This window comes from Apodemus sylvaticus, chromosome 18, assembly GCF_947179515.1.
Source record: "Apodemus sylvaticus chromosome 18, mApoSyl1.1, whole genome shotgun sequence".
In the NCBI taxonomy this organism is placed as follows: domain Eukaryota; kingdom Metazoa; phylum Chordata; class Mammalia; order Rodentia; family Muridae; genus Apodemus; species Apodemus sylvaticus.
In genome coordinates, this window is record NC_067489.1 from 31343363 (window position 1) to 31360555 (window position 17193).

General features: G+C 44.6%; 1 long non-coding RNA gene across 1 annotated transcript; it reads right to left on the reverse strand.

Moving 5' to 3' along the window:
• Positions 1-646: 646 nt before the first annotated feature.
• On the reverse strand, positions 647-5941 carry LOC127668610 (uncharacterized). Its single transcript, XR_007974123.1, has 3 exons — positions 5184-5941; positions 4476-4627; positions 647-828 (listed from the first exon to the last, which is right to left on the reverse strand). It is a non-coding gene; the product is annotated as an uncharacterized LOC127668610 (long non-coding RNA).
• Positions 5942-17193: the final 11252 nt, after the last annotated feature.

The following is a 17193-nucleotide window of genomic DNA, read 5'->3' on the forward strand; positions in this document are numbered from 1 at the left end:
CCAGGACCTCGCTGATCTCTGCAACTGTCTATGCTTACAGTGTTTAGCATCAGCACTGACTCCTGCCTCTCTTCTAGCCTTTCATTCAAGTTTCTTCTAAGCTAGTGTATTGTAGTCTCAGGTACTTAGAAGCCAGAGGCAGGAGGATCATTTGAATTCAGAAGTTTGAGACTAGCCTAAATGATGCACTAAGACCCCATTTCCATAAAAGATAAAAAGATGTGTGTGTGTGGTGTGTATATATATATATGTATGTATGTATGTGTGTGTATGTGTGTGTGTATGTGTGTGTGTGTGTGTTTTCTTGGGTCCTTGGTTTAATTTATAGATATAAATCTTTTTTTTTTTTTTTTTTTTTTTTGGATTTGGTTGTTTCGAGACAGGGTTTCTCTGTGTAGCCCGGGCTGTCCTGGAACTCACTCTGTAGACCAGGCTGGCCTCGAACTCAGAAATCTGCCTGCCTCTGCCTCCCAGAGTGCTGGGATTACAGGCGTGCGCCACCACTGCCCGGTTTAGATATGAATCTTATGAGTCTTTCTTCTCTTCCTGCCTACCTAACCTTACTCCAACCCTCCTTCCTGGTGGCAGACAGCGAGCCTGAGTCTGAAGTGTTTGAGATCACAGACTTCACCACAGCCTCCAGTGGGAAAGGTTTATTTCAAAAGTTGAAGAAGTCTTGAATGACTGGAAACTGATTGGACACTCTTTAGCCAAACCACTGGAAAGGGCTTCCGGTTTTCATCTGCACTGGAGTTGATCCTGTGCCTCAGCACTCCTTACCGGAAATACCACCAGGAGGCAGTGGGTCTCCCAGGACTGCTGACAAGCCTGTGAACACAGGTAAAATCATCTAGGTCCCAAAACTGGAAATAGAAAGAATAAAGAAATCACAAAGGGAGACAACCCTGGAGATAGAAAAACTAGGAAAAAAATCAGGAGCCATAGATGCAAGCATCACCAACAGAATACAAGAGATAGAAGAGAGAGAATCTCAGGGGCAGAAGATACCAAGGAAAACATTGACACAACAGTCAAAGAAAATGCAAAAAGCAAAAAGTTCCTAACCCAAAACATCCAGAAAAATCCAGGACACAATGAGAAGACCAAACCTAAGGATAATAGGTATAGAAGAGAGTGAAAATGCCCAACTTAAAGGGCCAGTAAATATCTTCAACAAAATTATAGAAGAAAACTTTCCTAACCTAAAGAAAGAGATACCCATAAATACACAAGAGGCCTACAGAACTCCAAATAGATTGGACCAGAAAAGAAACTCCTCCCATAATATAACAGTCAAAACACCAAATGCACAAAACAAAGAAAGGATAAAGGTCAAGTAATATATAAAGGCAGACCTATCAGAATTACAGCAGACTTCTCATCAGAGACTATGAAAGCTAGAAGATCCTAAGCAGATGTTATACAAACCCTAAAAGTACACAAATAGCCAGGCGGTGGTGGCGCACGCCTTTAATCCCAGTGGGAGGCAAAGGCAGGTGGATTTCTGAGTTCGAGGCCAGCCAGGTCTACAGAGTGAGTGCCAGGACAGAAAAAAAAAAAAAGTACACAAATAAATGCCAATCCAGGCTACTATACCCAGCAAAACTCTCAATTACCATAGATGGAGAATCCAAGATATTTCATGACAAAACCAAATTTACACAATATTTTTCCACAAATACAGCACTACAAAGGATAATAGATGGAAAACTCCAACACAAGGAGGGAAACTACACCCTAGAAAAAGTAAGACCTTAATCTTCTTTCAACAAACCCAAAAGAAGATAGCTACACAAACATTAAAAGAGAAAACATCAAAAAGAACAGGAAGCAACAATCACTATTCCTTAATATCTCTTAACATCAATGGACTCAATTCCCCAATAAAATGACATAGACTAACAGATTGCATATGAAAATAAGACCCCAGCATTTTGCTACATACAGGAAATGCACCTCAGTGTCAAAGACAAACACTACCTCAAAGTAAAAGGCTGGAAAACAATTTTCCAAGCAAATGGTCCTAAGAAACAAGCTTGAGAAACCATTCTAATATCGAATAAAAGCAACTTTTAACCAAAAGTTATCAAAAAGGATAAGGAAGGACACTCACATGCATAAGAGAAACTACTACAGCTCAAAAGCGCACATTGTACCTCACACAAGAATAGTGGGAGACTTCAAAACCCCACTCTCATCAATAGACAGATCATGGAAACGCAAACAGAGACACTGAAACTAACAGAACTTATGGACCAAATGGATTTAACATATATATATATATATATATATATATATATATATATATATATATATATATATATATACACACACACACACACACACACATATATATATATAAAACATTTCACCCGAAAACAAAAGAATATACCTTCTTCGCAGCATCTCATAGTACCTTCTTCAAAACTGACCATATAATTGGTCACAAAACAGGCCTCAACAGATTCAAGAAGATTGAAATAATCCCTTACATCCTATCAGATTACCACGGACTAAGGCTGGTCTTCAATAGCAACAAAAACAACAGAAAGCCCACATACACATGGAAGCTGAACAACACCCTACTCAATGATAACTTGGTCAAGAAAGAAATAAAGAAATGAAGGACTTCAGAATTTAATGAAAATGAAGGCACAGCATACCCAAACTTAAAGGACACAATGAAAGCAGTGCTAAGAGGAAAACTCATAGCTCTGAGCGCCTCCAAAAAGAAACTGGAGAGAGCTTACACTAGCAGCTTGACAGCACACCTGAAAGCTCTGGAACAAAAAGAAGCAAATACATCCAAGAGGAGTAGACGGCAGGAAATAACCAAACTCAGGGCTGAAATCAACCAAGTAGAAACAAACAAACAAACAAGCAAACAAACAAACATACAAAGAATCAACCAAACCAGGAGCTGGTTCTTTGAGAAAATCAACAAGATAGATAAATGCTTAGCCAGACTAACCAGAGGACACAGGGACCATATCCAAATTAACAACATCAGATAAGGGAGATGTAACAACAGAAACTGAAGAAATTTTAAAAAATCATCAGATCCTATTACAAAAGCCTATATTCAACAAAACTGGAAACTTTGAATGAAATGGACAATTTTCTAGACAGATACCAAATACCAAAGTTAAACCAGGATCAGATAAACCATCTAAACAAGCCCATAACCCCCAAAGAAATAGCAGCAGTCATTACAAATCTCCCAACCAAAAAAAGCCCAGGACCGGATGGGTTTGTGCTGAGTTCTATCAGACCTTCAAAGAAGACGTAATACCAAAACTCTTCAAACCGTTCCACAAAATAGAAGGAATACTACTCAGTTCATTTCGTGAAGCCAAAGTTACACTGAGTATTTTCCTTGAAGATGGAACGGTTTCTGTCTAATCAGGAACTTTTCACAATTTCCTTTCATAGAGGACTTCATAAGAGATTTTTTTAGGGGCTGGAGAGATGGCTCAGCGGTTAAGAGCACTGACTGCTCTTCCAGAGGTTCTGAGTTCCATTCCTAGCAACCACATGGTGGCTCACAACCATCTATAATGGGATCCGATGTACTCTTCTAGTGTGTGACTGAAGACAGCTACAGTGTACTCATATAAATAAAAATAAATAAATCTTAAAAAAAAGAGATTTTTTTAAAAATACTTCTATCATGTTTAATGATCCAAATAGATATTAAAAACTGGTTGAGTACATATTACTTTTAGTTTTAGAAGATGTATATATATGAGGCATTTAACTATTACAAATTATTTTGATGACAAAAAAAAAAAAAAGCAAAAACAAAACCCAGTAGTGAGTATATGTGTCTTTTTGGAAAAAAAAAATTAACCCTTTTACAAGAAAAATCAGGCCTTGATTTTTTTGGTTAAACTTAACGTTTTACATCTTTGGATAAAATTAGTTCAGGTAGCCAGATTTCCCCAGACTTAACATCATCAACTCATTTCTCTTTTTATCCTGCTTTTGAAAAAGCCCCTAAAAGTCCATTCGCCTCTTTTTGATTGTTTTAGAGATGGTGAAATGATTCCTCTTCTGGGATAGGGTAAGTAGGTGCACTCCTCACTTAACTGAGATGGTTTTCACTTTAATAGCTTTGCCCTGTGCTTTTTGTGATCGCAGATGGAAAATTAGGCTTTATTTAAAGAGAGACAAGAGAATTTTGTGGAGTTTTCTTTTGTTTTGTTTTTCAAGACAGGGTTTCTCTGTGTAACCCTGGCTGTCCTGAGATTAAAGGCATGGGTCATCACCTCTTAATTTTGTAGATATTTTTGAAACATCTTTCTTCATAGATACAGTGATATATAAGTATGTACTTTTTTGATACAAACGTGTGTGTGTGTGTGTGTGTGTGTGTGTGTGTTCACACACATACTTTGAGACAAGGTCTTAGTATTAAGTAGCTTGTAACTAGGTCTAACTAGTAACTGCTATTAACCAGCTAGTTTGATACTTACTCTGTAGCCCAAGCTGGCCTTGAACACGTGGCAATCCTCCTGCTTTGGCCCCTGAGTGATGTGATTGTTCCCAGCACCCAGCTCAAAATTGATGTAACTCCAGTTCAAGGCATCCAGTGCTGTCTTGGGGCCTCTCTGGACACAAAGCATGCCTGTAGTACACACACACATATATATACACATACATACATACATATGTACAGGAAAAACATCCACACACATGAAATAAATCTAAAACTTAAAAAAAATCTGCTTTTCTGTTAAAAATATCTCTTCTAGTTCTTTTCCCATGAGAAATACACTTTTCTCTATTTTTACTATTTATTATTTTAATGATTTCTTTTTAAATTGGCTTTAAGCTTATCTCTTTGTAAACAAACCCAAGGGACTTTCCTTCCTGCTGGTTTTCATAGAATTTTCAGAACTGAGAGGAATGTTCACTACCCTTTCAGAGCTGCAGCGATTCGACTCTCAATTCTCGGTCTTCCCTGAGACCCCAGAACGTGGGCTACATTGGGCTTCAAAGGTGATTTAAAGTTCCTGTTTTCTATCTGAGGAGCATTCTGGGGCATTTCTCCTCAACCTTTCTTATCATCTAAGTGCATATAAACAGCAAGCACAACTCAACAGCAAAGGGGCAACAGCGTTAATCCCAGGCGTCGGAGGGAGAAGTGAGTTTGCAGACCGAGCCCCTCCCCTGCGCGGTACCTGCCACTCCATCTGGATTCACTTAGAGGCCGTCCCACTTATCTGCCTCCCTCTGCTGCAAAGCTCTTCACGGGATTCCTGAGAGCACTTAGCCAGACCTAATGAGCAGAACGTGATCCTCAGATGATAGCGCATCATAAATCCGCCCGCCCTGCCTTGCCTCGGTGTTTTCGGTGGGCATGGGACCTCCACATGACTCATTCCACAGGCTTCCTGTGAGATTAGACAGGTGCTGGCTGGGAATTCGAGTAACTTTAGAGCAGATCCAGCGGTTCTGCTATTTCTGGTGTGGACAGGGGCGACTGCTCACACAGGAGGCTCAAACATTGGCGGGATCAGTAGGGACAGCCTGTCTCGAGCGTTAATGTCATCTGTCCCACTTGCCTAGAAGTCTGTGCTGAGGATGCTACACCGACGGAAGCTTGAATCGCTGTCCTTGGAGGCTGCTGTCTGTATCACGTCCCCAAAATAACTCCGGAGGCTCTGATGAGGGCATCACTGACAGACATGAGTGGCTGCAAGGACATCTGAAAGTCTGAGTTTGCCCTCTGAGTGAGGAGGCCTGGGGTGTTCTGCTTTGTGTCTGGCGGCGAGCGTGCCATTTGTCCCTTCTATGTGGCAATCTCTCTGACTTCAGCTCCTGAGATAGATACCATCTCTGAGGGGTCTGGCGGTCAATAACCTTATCTGAAGCACCTTATCTGAAGCGACCACCTCCTCTTATCATCCTCCCCTGGGCGGCGCAGCCCCTTCTCTAATCTGATACTTGTTTTCTTCTGGTGAGTTCTGTGCGTCACACTTAACTCCACAACCCACCCACCCCCACCTACTTCCTGTTGGTTGATTTCACTTTTCCTCTTCTCCTGCCTTCTTCTTACCACACCACAATGCCTAGCCCATAGTGCTTAACTGGTTCATAGTCAGTTTTAATGAAATTCCATTAATAAATGAGATTCAGTACGCTCTAGCTCTGAAATTCAATGATGAGAATTTTTTTTTTTCAAGACAGGGTTTCTCCGTGTAGCCCTGGCTGTCCTGGAACTCATTCTGTAGACCAGGCTGGCCTCGAACTCAGAAATCCACCTGCCTCGGCCTCCCAAGTGCTGGGATTAAAGGCATGTGACACCACTGCCTGGCTTATTTTATTTTTTGAGACAGAGTCTCACTAGTGTAGAATTTTCTCTGTGGACCAGGCTGGCCTCATACTCACAGAGATCTGCCTACTGCTGACACTTGAGTTTTGGGATTAAAGGCATGTGCCACACACTACTGGTTTATATGAGTTTTTTAAGGTAGGAATTTCTGGAATCACTTATTTGCATTCCCTTGATGGCTTAGCATAATGGTTAGACCAGGCAAACAGGTGACTTCTAGATGCTTTATTTGCAAGGTCAAACTTTGCAGGTGACACTTAGTTCCAGACAATCAAAATTTTGATGGAAAAAAAAAAAAGAAATCCGGTTTAGACCTTTCATCCCTTTGCCTTCCTCCCCTTAAGAGAGTTTCTTTGTGTAGCCCAGGCTGTCCTGGAACAAGCTCTCTAGACCAGGCTGGTCCTGAACTCAGGGGTTCACCTGCCTCTCAAGTGCTAGAATTTAGAGTGTGTGCCACCACCACCCAGCACCTGCAGTCTTATATCGCTCGAGGTAGCATTTTTTTTTTTTTGAGACAGGGTTTTTCTGTATATCCCTGGCTGTCCTGGAACTCACTCTGTAGACCAGGTTGGCCTTGAACTCAGAGATCCACCTGCCTCTACCTCCCAGAGTGCTGGGATTACAGGTGTGCACCACCACCTCCCGGCTAAGGTAGCATCTTTTAGCAAACACCAGTCAGCGTCCTGGGAAAGCAACTTCAAACAGATCTCACCAACCCTTGAGGATGCAGGGCAGATCATTCAGGGTCTGTCACACACTGTCTCCTCAGGACCTCATGAATCCATGAAACCTGGTTGAGTTTAACGTGGTGAACATGACCACGTGGTGAGCATGACTGGCGTGAACCTCTTGTCCTACATCACCTGGCTGTCCCTGAAGCTATGGGGCCCCCCATGCTTGGCTTGCTCACTTCCAACAGTGCGGGGCACTCTGCTGCTTTCGAGTAACAATAGATCCTCATCGATCTATTGTTCATAGTGTCGCTCACTGATGCGACACTCTCCAGCTCAGACTAAATCTTCTTTCCTACGCATGCTTCGGTGGTGGGACAGAGTCTAGGGTCCCTGGCAAGCTTTTGCTGTTGTTCTTGATGTTATTTTGTCCTCCCTGCTCCTCCCTCCCCCCAACACACACAGAAAAGACACCTTAGGCTATTTAAGACTATTTCCATAGACTTTTGTTTCTAAAGGCTGACATTTGTATTACCCAGATATGTGTAATAATATAACAATAATAATAAATTACAGCCATTACAGCCGGGCAGTGGTGGCGCACGCCTTTAGTCCCAGCACTTGGGAGGCAGAGGCAGGTGGATTTCTGAGTTCGAGGCCAGCCTGGTCTACAGAGTGAGTTCCAGGACAGCCAGGGCTACACAGAGAAACCCTGTCTCAAAAAAACAAAACAAAACAAAACAAAACAAACAAACAGACAAACAAAAAACAAAACAAAAAAATTAGACATCTGGGTAATGCTATGATGATGATGTTTGTTTTTCTAGACGAGGTCTCTCTCCATAACCCAGACGTATGTAATTATTGAGGCACAGCCTGGTAAGTGCGACTAGGTGTCTCCCTACTGCTCTGTGTGATTTATTATAGGACCTGAGCATGGAATAAGTGCTTGTGCAGTGCCTGGAGAGGCCAGAAGAGGGCATTGGACACACCCCCCTCATATCCCACCCCACCCCCAGCCCCAGGAACTGGAGTTACAGGAAGCTATGAACTTCCAAAATGGGTGCTGGTAATTAATCCTAGGTCCTCTGGTAACTGCAGGACCATCCCTGCATTGGCGGTTCTTAGAGACTACTGTTTTTCAGCCTGTGGCCTGGGACTCCTTTGAGGGTTGGGGTGGGGCCACATAGTAGGTATCAGATATTGTGTATACAATTCTGAAGTAGCAACAAAATAACGTTATGGTTGGGGGCCATCACAACATGAGAAGGTGTGTGGCAGAGTTAGGAAGGTTGAGAACCAGTGCTACAGATAAACAGCACTGCAAATGTCCATTGAGGGCTGGAGAGATGGCTCAGTGGTTAAGAGCACTGACTGCTCATCCAGAGGTCCTGAGTTCGATTCCCAGCAACCGCATGGTGACTCACAACCATCTGTAATGGGATCTGATGCAATCTTTTGGTGTGTGTCTGAAAACAGCTACAGTGTACTTACATATAATAATACATAAAAAATCTTTTTTTTTTTAAAGAGCGTCCATTGAATCTATAGACTGGGAAATCCCCTCTCCTCAGCAGGGGTAAGGCGAATGATGGATCTTTTTAAAACATTTTTTTAAAAAAATGTTCTAGCTCCAGCCCAAAATTTAGTGTTTGGCTGATATGGTGAACTTTAAAAGGAAAAAAAAAAATAATGCTATAAATTTAGAATCCCAGTGCTCTACAGCACTGCACTAACTTCTGATTCTTATCAGTGAACAAGCGAGTGATTTACATGTGCAGCAGGGCTTGTATTTCCATGCCCCAGTGTGTGTATCAGCTCAGTGTATCGGCGCAATCTAGACACAAAATTTCTGTTAATAGCAACACGACATTCCATTGTCTCCAACAGCTACAGCTCGCGGACAACCTATTCCCAATTTTGGGCATTGGTTTCCATCCCATTTTTCCACTGTTATGAATGGTGTTACTGTAAAGACTTTTGTTTTATTTGTTCTCGTCTCTCTTTGGCATGTTTCCTTGAGGGTATATTTCAGAAGCCAGAGGTCGGGTCTCAGGATCTGAACCATTTCGTATGTGACCACACAGATCTCCAGAGGGGATGGAGACTTTTCCAAAGTGCCAAATGAGATGCAGGGCTCTGAGTCGCTGGAGCTGAACTGCAAAAGCCAGGGCCCTCACTTCGTTTGGGGTCCCATCCCAGTGTCCCCTTCCCAGGTTCCTACTCAACCCCAGCCATCTAGCTGTGAGAAAGGCACATCAGGAAAACCACTACCCTTGGAAAACCTGTCTGGAAACATCTAAAAGTTCATCTTTAGTCTTTTGGGGGAGGTTTTCTTTCTTTCTTTCTTTCTTTCTTTCTTTCTTTCTTTCTTTCTTTCTTTCTCTCTCTCTCTCTCTCTTTCTTTCTTTCTTTCTTTCTTTTTTGAATCTTTGCATGCATACTTGCTCTGTATTACCATGTGACATCTTTGCCAGAACCCTTTATGAGATGTCCCAGAAACAGGAATTGTGCATTTTTGCTCAAATGTATGTGAATGCCCCCCCCTCTCTCTGTGTGTGTGTGTTTGTATATGTTGAGACAGAGGATCACACTGGAGAGGGTCACAACCTAGCTGGTTGTGGTTGTCTTAGTGTTCCAGTGCTTTTATTTTACAAAAGAAAACATTTAACTGGGCCTGGCTTACAGTGTCCGAGGTTCTGTCCATTATCATCATGGTGGGAAGCATGGCAGCATCTGCTTGGGACACTCAGGCAGCACTAAGTGAGAGTCAGGCTTGGGCCCTTAAAACTTCAATGCCCTTCTCTTCCTCCCACAAGACCACGGTTCCTAATTTTCTCAAGGAATGCGACTCTCTGATGATGATGCAGTCACCTATATGAGCCTTTGGGGGACATTTTTATTCACACTGGTCTTGAACTTGTGACAACTCTCCTGTTTCCGTTTTCCAAATGCTGGAATTACATGTGTACACCATCCTCCCCTTCCCCTTCTTCTTCCCCTTCTTCCCCTTCTTCCCCTTCTTCCCCTTCTTCTTCTTCTTTTTCTTCTTCCTCTTCCTCTTCCTCCTCCTCCTCCTTCTTCTTCTTTGTCCTCCTCCTCCTGCTGCTCCTCCTCCTCCTTCTTCTTCCTCCTGCTCCTCTTCCTCTCCTCCTCTTCTTCTTTTGGTTTTTCAAGACAAGGTTTCTCTGTGTGGCCCTGGCTGTCCTGGATGGAACTCACTCTGTAGACAGATTGGCCTCAGACTTACAGAGATCTTCCTACCTCTGCCTCCCATGTACTAAGATTAAAAGTGTGTGTCACCACGGCTAATTTTCATTCTTAATTTCTCTTTGCATTTAATTCATTTTGTGACGTTGGGGGAGGGTATGTATGAAAGCCCCCCAAGTTTTTGGATTTTTTTGTTTTTTGGGGGGTTTTTGGATTTTTTTTTTTTTTGAGACAGGGTTTCTCTGTGTAGCCCTGGCTGTCCTGGAAGTCACTCTGTAGACCAGGCTGGCCTTGAACTCAAGAATCCACCTGTCTCTGCCTCCCAGAGTGCTGGGATTACAGGCATGCGCCACCACCGCCTGGCTGCCCCCCAAGTTTTTTATTCCTTTGTTGCTGCTGTTGTTTTTTGAGACAGGGTCTCACTATGTGGTCTTGGGTAGCCTGGAACTTCCTATGTAGACTAGTGGTCTTTGGGTCATAGAGATCCGTCTGCCTCTACCACCCAAGTGCTGGGATTAAAGTAGTGCATCACCAAGCCCCGTCCATTTTTATTCTTTACAAATTGCCTGGCCTCAGCCTCAAGGATTTTGCTACAGCACACATGGAGCACATACTGCAGCATTTGTAGGTTATGCTAGGCTTGGGGCATGTGCTCTGGTTACTTCCCAAGCCAAAGATGTCACATCAGGAAAACCATCTTTAGTTTTTCTAGATGAATTAGAAATTCAGGGAGAAGGGCTGAGATATGGCTCGGTGTGTAAAGGGGCTTGCCACCAAGCCTGACCACCTGTGCTGGCTAGTTTTGTGTGTCAACTTGACACAGGCTGGAGTTATCACAGAGAAAGGAGCTTCAGTTGGGGAAGTGCCTCCATGAGATCCAGCTGTGGGGCATTTTCTCAGTTAGTGATCACGTGGGGAGGGCCCCTTGTGGGTGGTACCATCTCTGGGCTGGTGCTCTTGGGTTCTATAAGAGAGCAGGCTGAGCAAGCCAGGGGAAGAAAGCCAGTAAGAAACATCCCTCCATGGCTTCTGCATCAGCTCCTGCTTCCTGAGCTGCTTGAGTTCCAGTCCCGACTTCCTTTGGTGATGAACTGCAATGTGGAAGTGTGAGCTCAATAAACCCTTTCCTCCCCAACTTGCTTCTTGGTCATGATGTTTGTGCAGGAATAGAAACCCTGACTTAGACACCACCTGAGTTCAATCCTTGGGTCCTACTGGTGAAAGAGAGACTCTAAAAATTGTTCTCAGACCACACAAGCTCTGTGGCACTATTGTGTGTGTGCACAGGCACACACACACACACACACACACAATGCAGACATGCACATACTAAATGAATAAATGGAAAATTTGAAAAAACAAACTTAGAGAGAGGTATATGAGTGAATACTTGATAAAGAGAAAGCTGTTTACTGGAGGCCATGGGCATCTTTTAGTGTCTGTGAGGGCTTGGGGGATGGGTTCAAAAGGTGTTTGAATCTCAGTAGTATCCTTAAGGCACTAGTTAGGGAACTGAAGGTATGCATGTGCAGGAGGTGGTCTGCCTCTGTTGGGCGTATACTCCTTCCACTATACATACATACATACATACATACATACATATATACATACATACATTATGCATACACCGTGTATACATCCCTCACTGTAGGTTAAAGATGGCCATGGAGTCCTGCTACTTCTCCCACTAAGCTGTGGCAGCCGATGCTCATGTTGGAGTTCTCTGCTTTCAGTTTCCTGCCCGACCAAGACAAGGCTATGCGGGGGTCACTGGAAATGTCTGAGGGGAGAGGATGTGAGACACCTTGTCGCAGCCACACTGGTCTCTTGGGGGTACCTACGCCAGCAGGTAAGAAGCCTGACTATCTTGAGCCACACGAGTGTGCCCATGTTAGACCCTCCGGGACAGGCCACCTGCCTGCAGGACGGCATTGCCCGATTTGGGTGGACTCCACGCAGTAGAAAAATCGTCCGAAATTTTCAAAAATGTCTGGCCCACGCAAAGAGAGAGGGAGCGCGGCTTTTCACTTGCTGCGTTCTTCTGCAGGGCTAGAAACCAGAATCCTGAGGCTGGGCAGGTTGTACTCTGCCCCCTCTCTCCATCACTTAGCCCTACTTAGCAAAACCAGTCCTGGGATGTGTGGTCCTTCTCGGCATTTGGACTGAATATCAGTGGACACGAACAAGTGGTCTCAAGAGCTCAACTTGGCAGGGTTCCTCCAACCTATCTCTGGACTATCCTGTTAACTTCTGGTTCCTTGTTTAATTTTGCGGTCAGACAGGACACAAAGAATCCCCAGTGTTCTAGAGTACGGGCTGACCGGATTTCTCTTAATGGAGAAATAACAAAATAACAAAGTAAAAATCCCTAAAGCCCCTGCTAGGAGTTGAAGCTCCCCAGTTATCCGTGGGGTAACTTCTCCCAAGAGGCTTAAATCCTGAATCAAGGCTCACTTGGAGACCTCTTCTGGGCTTAAATAAGAAAGGACAAAGTCAACAGGTTCATTCTTTGAATATTGGCCTCCAGCTGGCCTTGCTGAATCAGGGAGAGTCTGGGAGGAGAGATCTCCTTGGAGGAAGATGATCAAGGACAGTTCACGTTTGAAGGTTGTACCTGGGTCCTCAGTCCCTGCTTCTCTCTGCTTCCGACAGGAGAGAGCTATCGCCTCCTCCTGTTAGTGCCTCCTCCCGTGAGCGCCTCTCAGCACCATCCGCAGGTGTAGCGCTAACCACCCACGCCCTGAGCCTTCGGACTCAGGAGCCCACCCAGAGCTGTCTGTCAAGTATTCCTCCAGGTATTCTGGCTCCAGAAATGAAACACTAACCAATTCAACAACCCAGACATCCGGAGCGTTCAGAGCTCTCTCTTAACTCCCCTTACATCTCTGCAGGTAGCCAAAGACATTTTATCGGAAAATATCTTGTTTGAACGTATTTAAATATTTTGGACAATATTTACATCTTTTGGAAAGCTAAAGAGAGTCCATTGTTGGTGTTTCTATCCTCTGCACGTTGACTATTACCAGGGCCCAGGTTTACCTGAGAGTCTAAGATGAAATACTCGACATTTCAGTCTTCAGGTTGTCTGCTATGACATGTCAATGATTAACTAGGAAATTAATCATTAAGAGGATTAATCAAATTGGCTTAACATGCCTAATGGAGCTACTTTGCTCCCTAAACAACGGGGCTGGCTAGCTTCGGCTGTTCATCAGTTCCCTAGCAACCATGTCTCTGGCCTGTGAGCGAAGCTGCAACTATCAAAATAAAAGCTTCTTCCTGTCCCAGCACTCTGGGAGGCAGAGGCAGGCGGATTTCTGAGTTCGAGGCCAGCCTGGTCTGTCTACAGAGTGAGTTCCAGGACAGTCAGGGCTATACAGAGAAACCCTGTCTCGAAAAAAACAAAACAAAACAAAAACAAAAACAAAAACAAAAACAAAGCTTCTTCCTGACCTTTGACTTTTCCAGCCTCCAGGCAGAGGTCAGCCGTTCCACACAGATTCAATTCTCCCTCTTTTATCCAGTTATTTTTTCCCCCACCGCTATATACATTTCCTCATTCAAAAAGCATTGGTTTGACGTTTGAGCATTGATTAAAAGACAGGGGAATTCTTGGCCAGTGACCTAGCACACACCAAGGCTGTAATTTCAGCAACTCTCAGCCACTTGCTGAGAAGAGTCCACAACTTTCACCGTGACTCACTTCAGCAGCAGCTGAAGCTGGAAGTAAGGTTTACCTTGAGGGCGGTAGGTGGGAGAGGTGAGGGTGGAGAGGTAACTTGGTAGGCCTCAGACACTGTCTGTGGGCTCTGTCCCGCAGGCTGACTGGACTCTTGGCCTCTGTGAGCAAGCTTGGCCCGCATATGTAGTACAAACCAACTCTGTACCTGGGCTCTCTCTTTGCTCCCGTTCCTGGCTCCACTCCCCAAAAACACCCAGACTGCCTTCTACCTTGGGTTTCTCCTCCTAACTCTGCGGAGACTGCTGTATGTTAGGACACAGGGGGCATTGTTGCTCTAGATATGCTGGTGTTGACTCAATCTCTTACCTGGTCTCAACTGAACCTTCCCCTTCTGCCGGCTCCCTCAGTGACAACAGCTGCTAGCTGTGGAGAGTTCCCTCCCTACCTGTCTTCCTCTTTGTGTCCTGCACAAAGTTTGACCCCAGCACACACAAATGCTATCTTCCCAATGGCGAGACTCCAAATCCTCACAGATTGGTCTGAAACAAGTTGAGTACATAGATTAAAAAGAATTTGTGCTTATGAAAGAGCTGGTGTGTGTGTGTGTGTACAGAGTCCTTTAACATCTTATTAATTTATTATCATTAATGTGTATGTGCAAGTGTGTGCTATGTGTTTGGGGCAGGGTGTAGCACAGCACACATCTGAGGTCAAAAGACAACTTTGTGGAGTCGTTTTCTCCATTCCACTTTTAAAAAAATTATTATTTATTTTATGTGTATTGGTATTTTGCCTTCATGTATGTCTGTGTGAGGGTGTCAGATCTTGGAGTTACAGACAGTTATGAGCTGCCACGTGAATACTGGAAATTGAGCTCGGGTTCTCTAGGAGAACAGCCGGTGTTCTCATCTGCTGAGTCATCTCTCCAGCCCCTCCTTCTGCTTTTACATGGGTTTCCAAGATCGAACTCAGGTTGCCAGACTTATGATACGCGCTCCTTTACCCACAGAGCCATGCCGGCCTCCAGAAAAACAAGAGGAAATCATAACTTGGCTGAGGGGATGGTAGTGGTCTTTTAGCTTTCTCTGTTTCCTCTTTTTATTCAGACTGGACTCCGCCCACAGGAGGGCATAGCTCACATGCAAGGTGAGGATTACCATTTACTTACATGTCTCTGGGAAAATACTCTCTCGGTGCCTCAAAGTTGAGACTTATTAATGTCCCAGGTGTTTTAAAAATACTACTACTACTACTACTACTAATGATGATGATGATAATTTTTGTTACTATTTTCTTTGTGTGTATAGGTGTTTTGTCTGCATGTCTGAGGCACATTCATACCTCAGAGGTGAGACTTATTAATGTCCCAGGTGTTTTTAAAATAATAATAATAATTTTTGTTATGATTTTCTTTGTGTGTATAGGTGTTTTGTCTGCATGTCTGAGGCACATTCATGCCTCAGAGGCAGGGGTGAGCATCAGGTCCCCTGGAACTGGAGTTGCAGATGGTTATAAGTCAATAAGTGAATGCTGAAACTTGAACCTAGGTCGTCTGGAAGAGCAGCCAGTACCCTTACCTCCTGAACTGTCTCCTCAGATTCCCCCCACCCTCTTAATCCAATCAAGATGACAACTGAAAAGAACCAGGTGCCTCACCAAGTCACTACAAATGGAGACTACGTGTGTGGAAAGACGTCTCATCTCATCTACCCTGTCACCAGGACAAGACAAATGAAAGCAATCTACAGCACCACCACAGGCCTGGCAGGGCTGACGACAGCAAATGCTGGCCACAGTACTGAGTGACACACTCTCCTTTATGGTTAGATGGAGTGGAAAATGGCGTAAAGTCCCCCAGAAGACGGTGTATCAGTCTCTTTCACAATTAACTGACCCCTTTACCGTAGGATCTAGCAATTGCGATTGTAGTTGCTTGGATGAGATTGTCCTTACAGGCTCTGGTATTTGAATATTTGGTCCCTAGTTAGCACTGTTCAGAGAAGTTCTGGGAAGGTGTGGCCTTGCCGGAGGAAGTACAACCTTGGGGTGGGGGGCAGGGCGGGGCCAGGGCGGGGAGGGGGCAGGATCTCAGAGTTTTAACCTCAACCCACTCCTAGTACACTCTCTCTGTTAGTGTTTGTGGTTGAAAATATGATCTCAGCCTTCTCCTGCCCCAAGCCTGCTGCCTGTCTTCTTTGTCATTAAGGGATCTCCCTCTGAGTCTATAACCCCACTGAAGCTATTCCTTCTTTAATTTTCTTCTGGTCATGGTGTTAGTCACCGTAACAGAGAGGTACTGATTACAGTATGTGCTGTAATCACAATCATATTTGCCAAATGAGAGGCAAACTTCTGTTTATTCAGAAAACTGCACATGATAGTTCATAGCAGCTTTGCTCCTAACTTAAAAAACCTGGCCAGGCAGTAGTGGCGCACGCCTGTAATCCCAGCACTCTGGGAGGCAGAGGCAGGCGGATTTCTGAATTCGAGGCCAGCCTGGTCTACAGAGTGAGTTCCAGGACAGCCAGGGCTACACAGAGAAACCCTGTCTTGAAAAAACAAACAAACAAACAAACAAACAAGAATGAAAGCTGTGGTGGGGATGGAGATGTCGATAGCTTAGTGGCTAAGAGTATCTTCTGCTCTTGTGGAGGACAGCCTGGAGTTAGTCCCCAGCACCCACTGACTTTTGCAGCCTGGAGTTAGTCCCCAGCACCCACTGACTTTTGCAGTGCATCGCATATAACTGCAGTTCCAGGGGCCCTCATAATCTGGACTTTGCCTTTTTCTTTTCTCCTCCTATCCCATGAAGAGAAGCATCCAGGCCCAGGGCAGCCCACCCCCTACCCTACCACCAAGCACCTCCATTTTGGAGGGAACATAGGGCCCATAGTTGAAGCCTCCGCCTACCCCTCTCCTCCGGAAGTGCAGGGCTCTGAAGGGCCTGCTGTTAGTCCTTCTCCGCCAGCCGTGACGTGAGCCTGTTTCTGCACGTCTGCAATTCTTACAATTGAGGGGGTCTTGGTCGGGTTTCTTTCCTCTTCTACTTAAAGAATTAACAATGCAGGAACAATCTCCTGATTCCGGTGGTGCAGGGGGAGGGGGGCGTCTCTGAGCCCAGGAAACCAGCGGGTGAGCTGGCTCCAGATTCTCCCCCAGTCCCTACCTGTTACAGAGGGTGGCTGGCAATACTCCGCCCTCTATGCTGAATTTTCCACCCCAGGGCCGGGCTTCCTCTCACCCACAAGCTCTTCCCTATATAATCCAGACATTTTGGTCCCTCCCCCATCTCT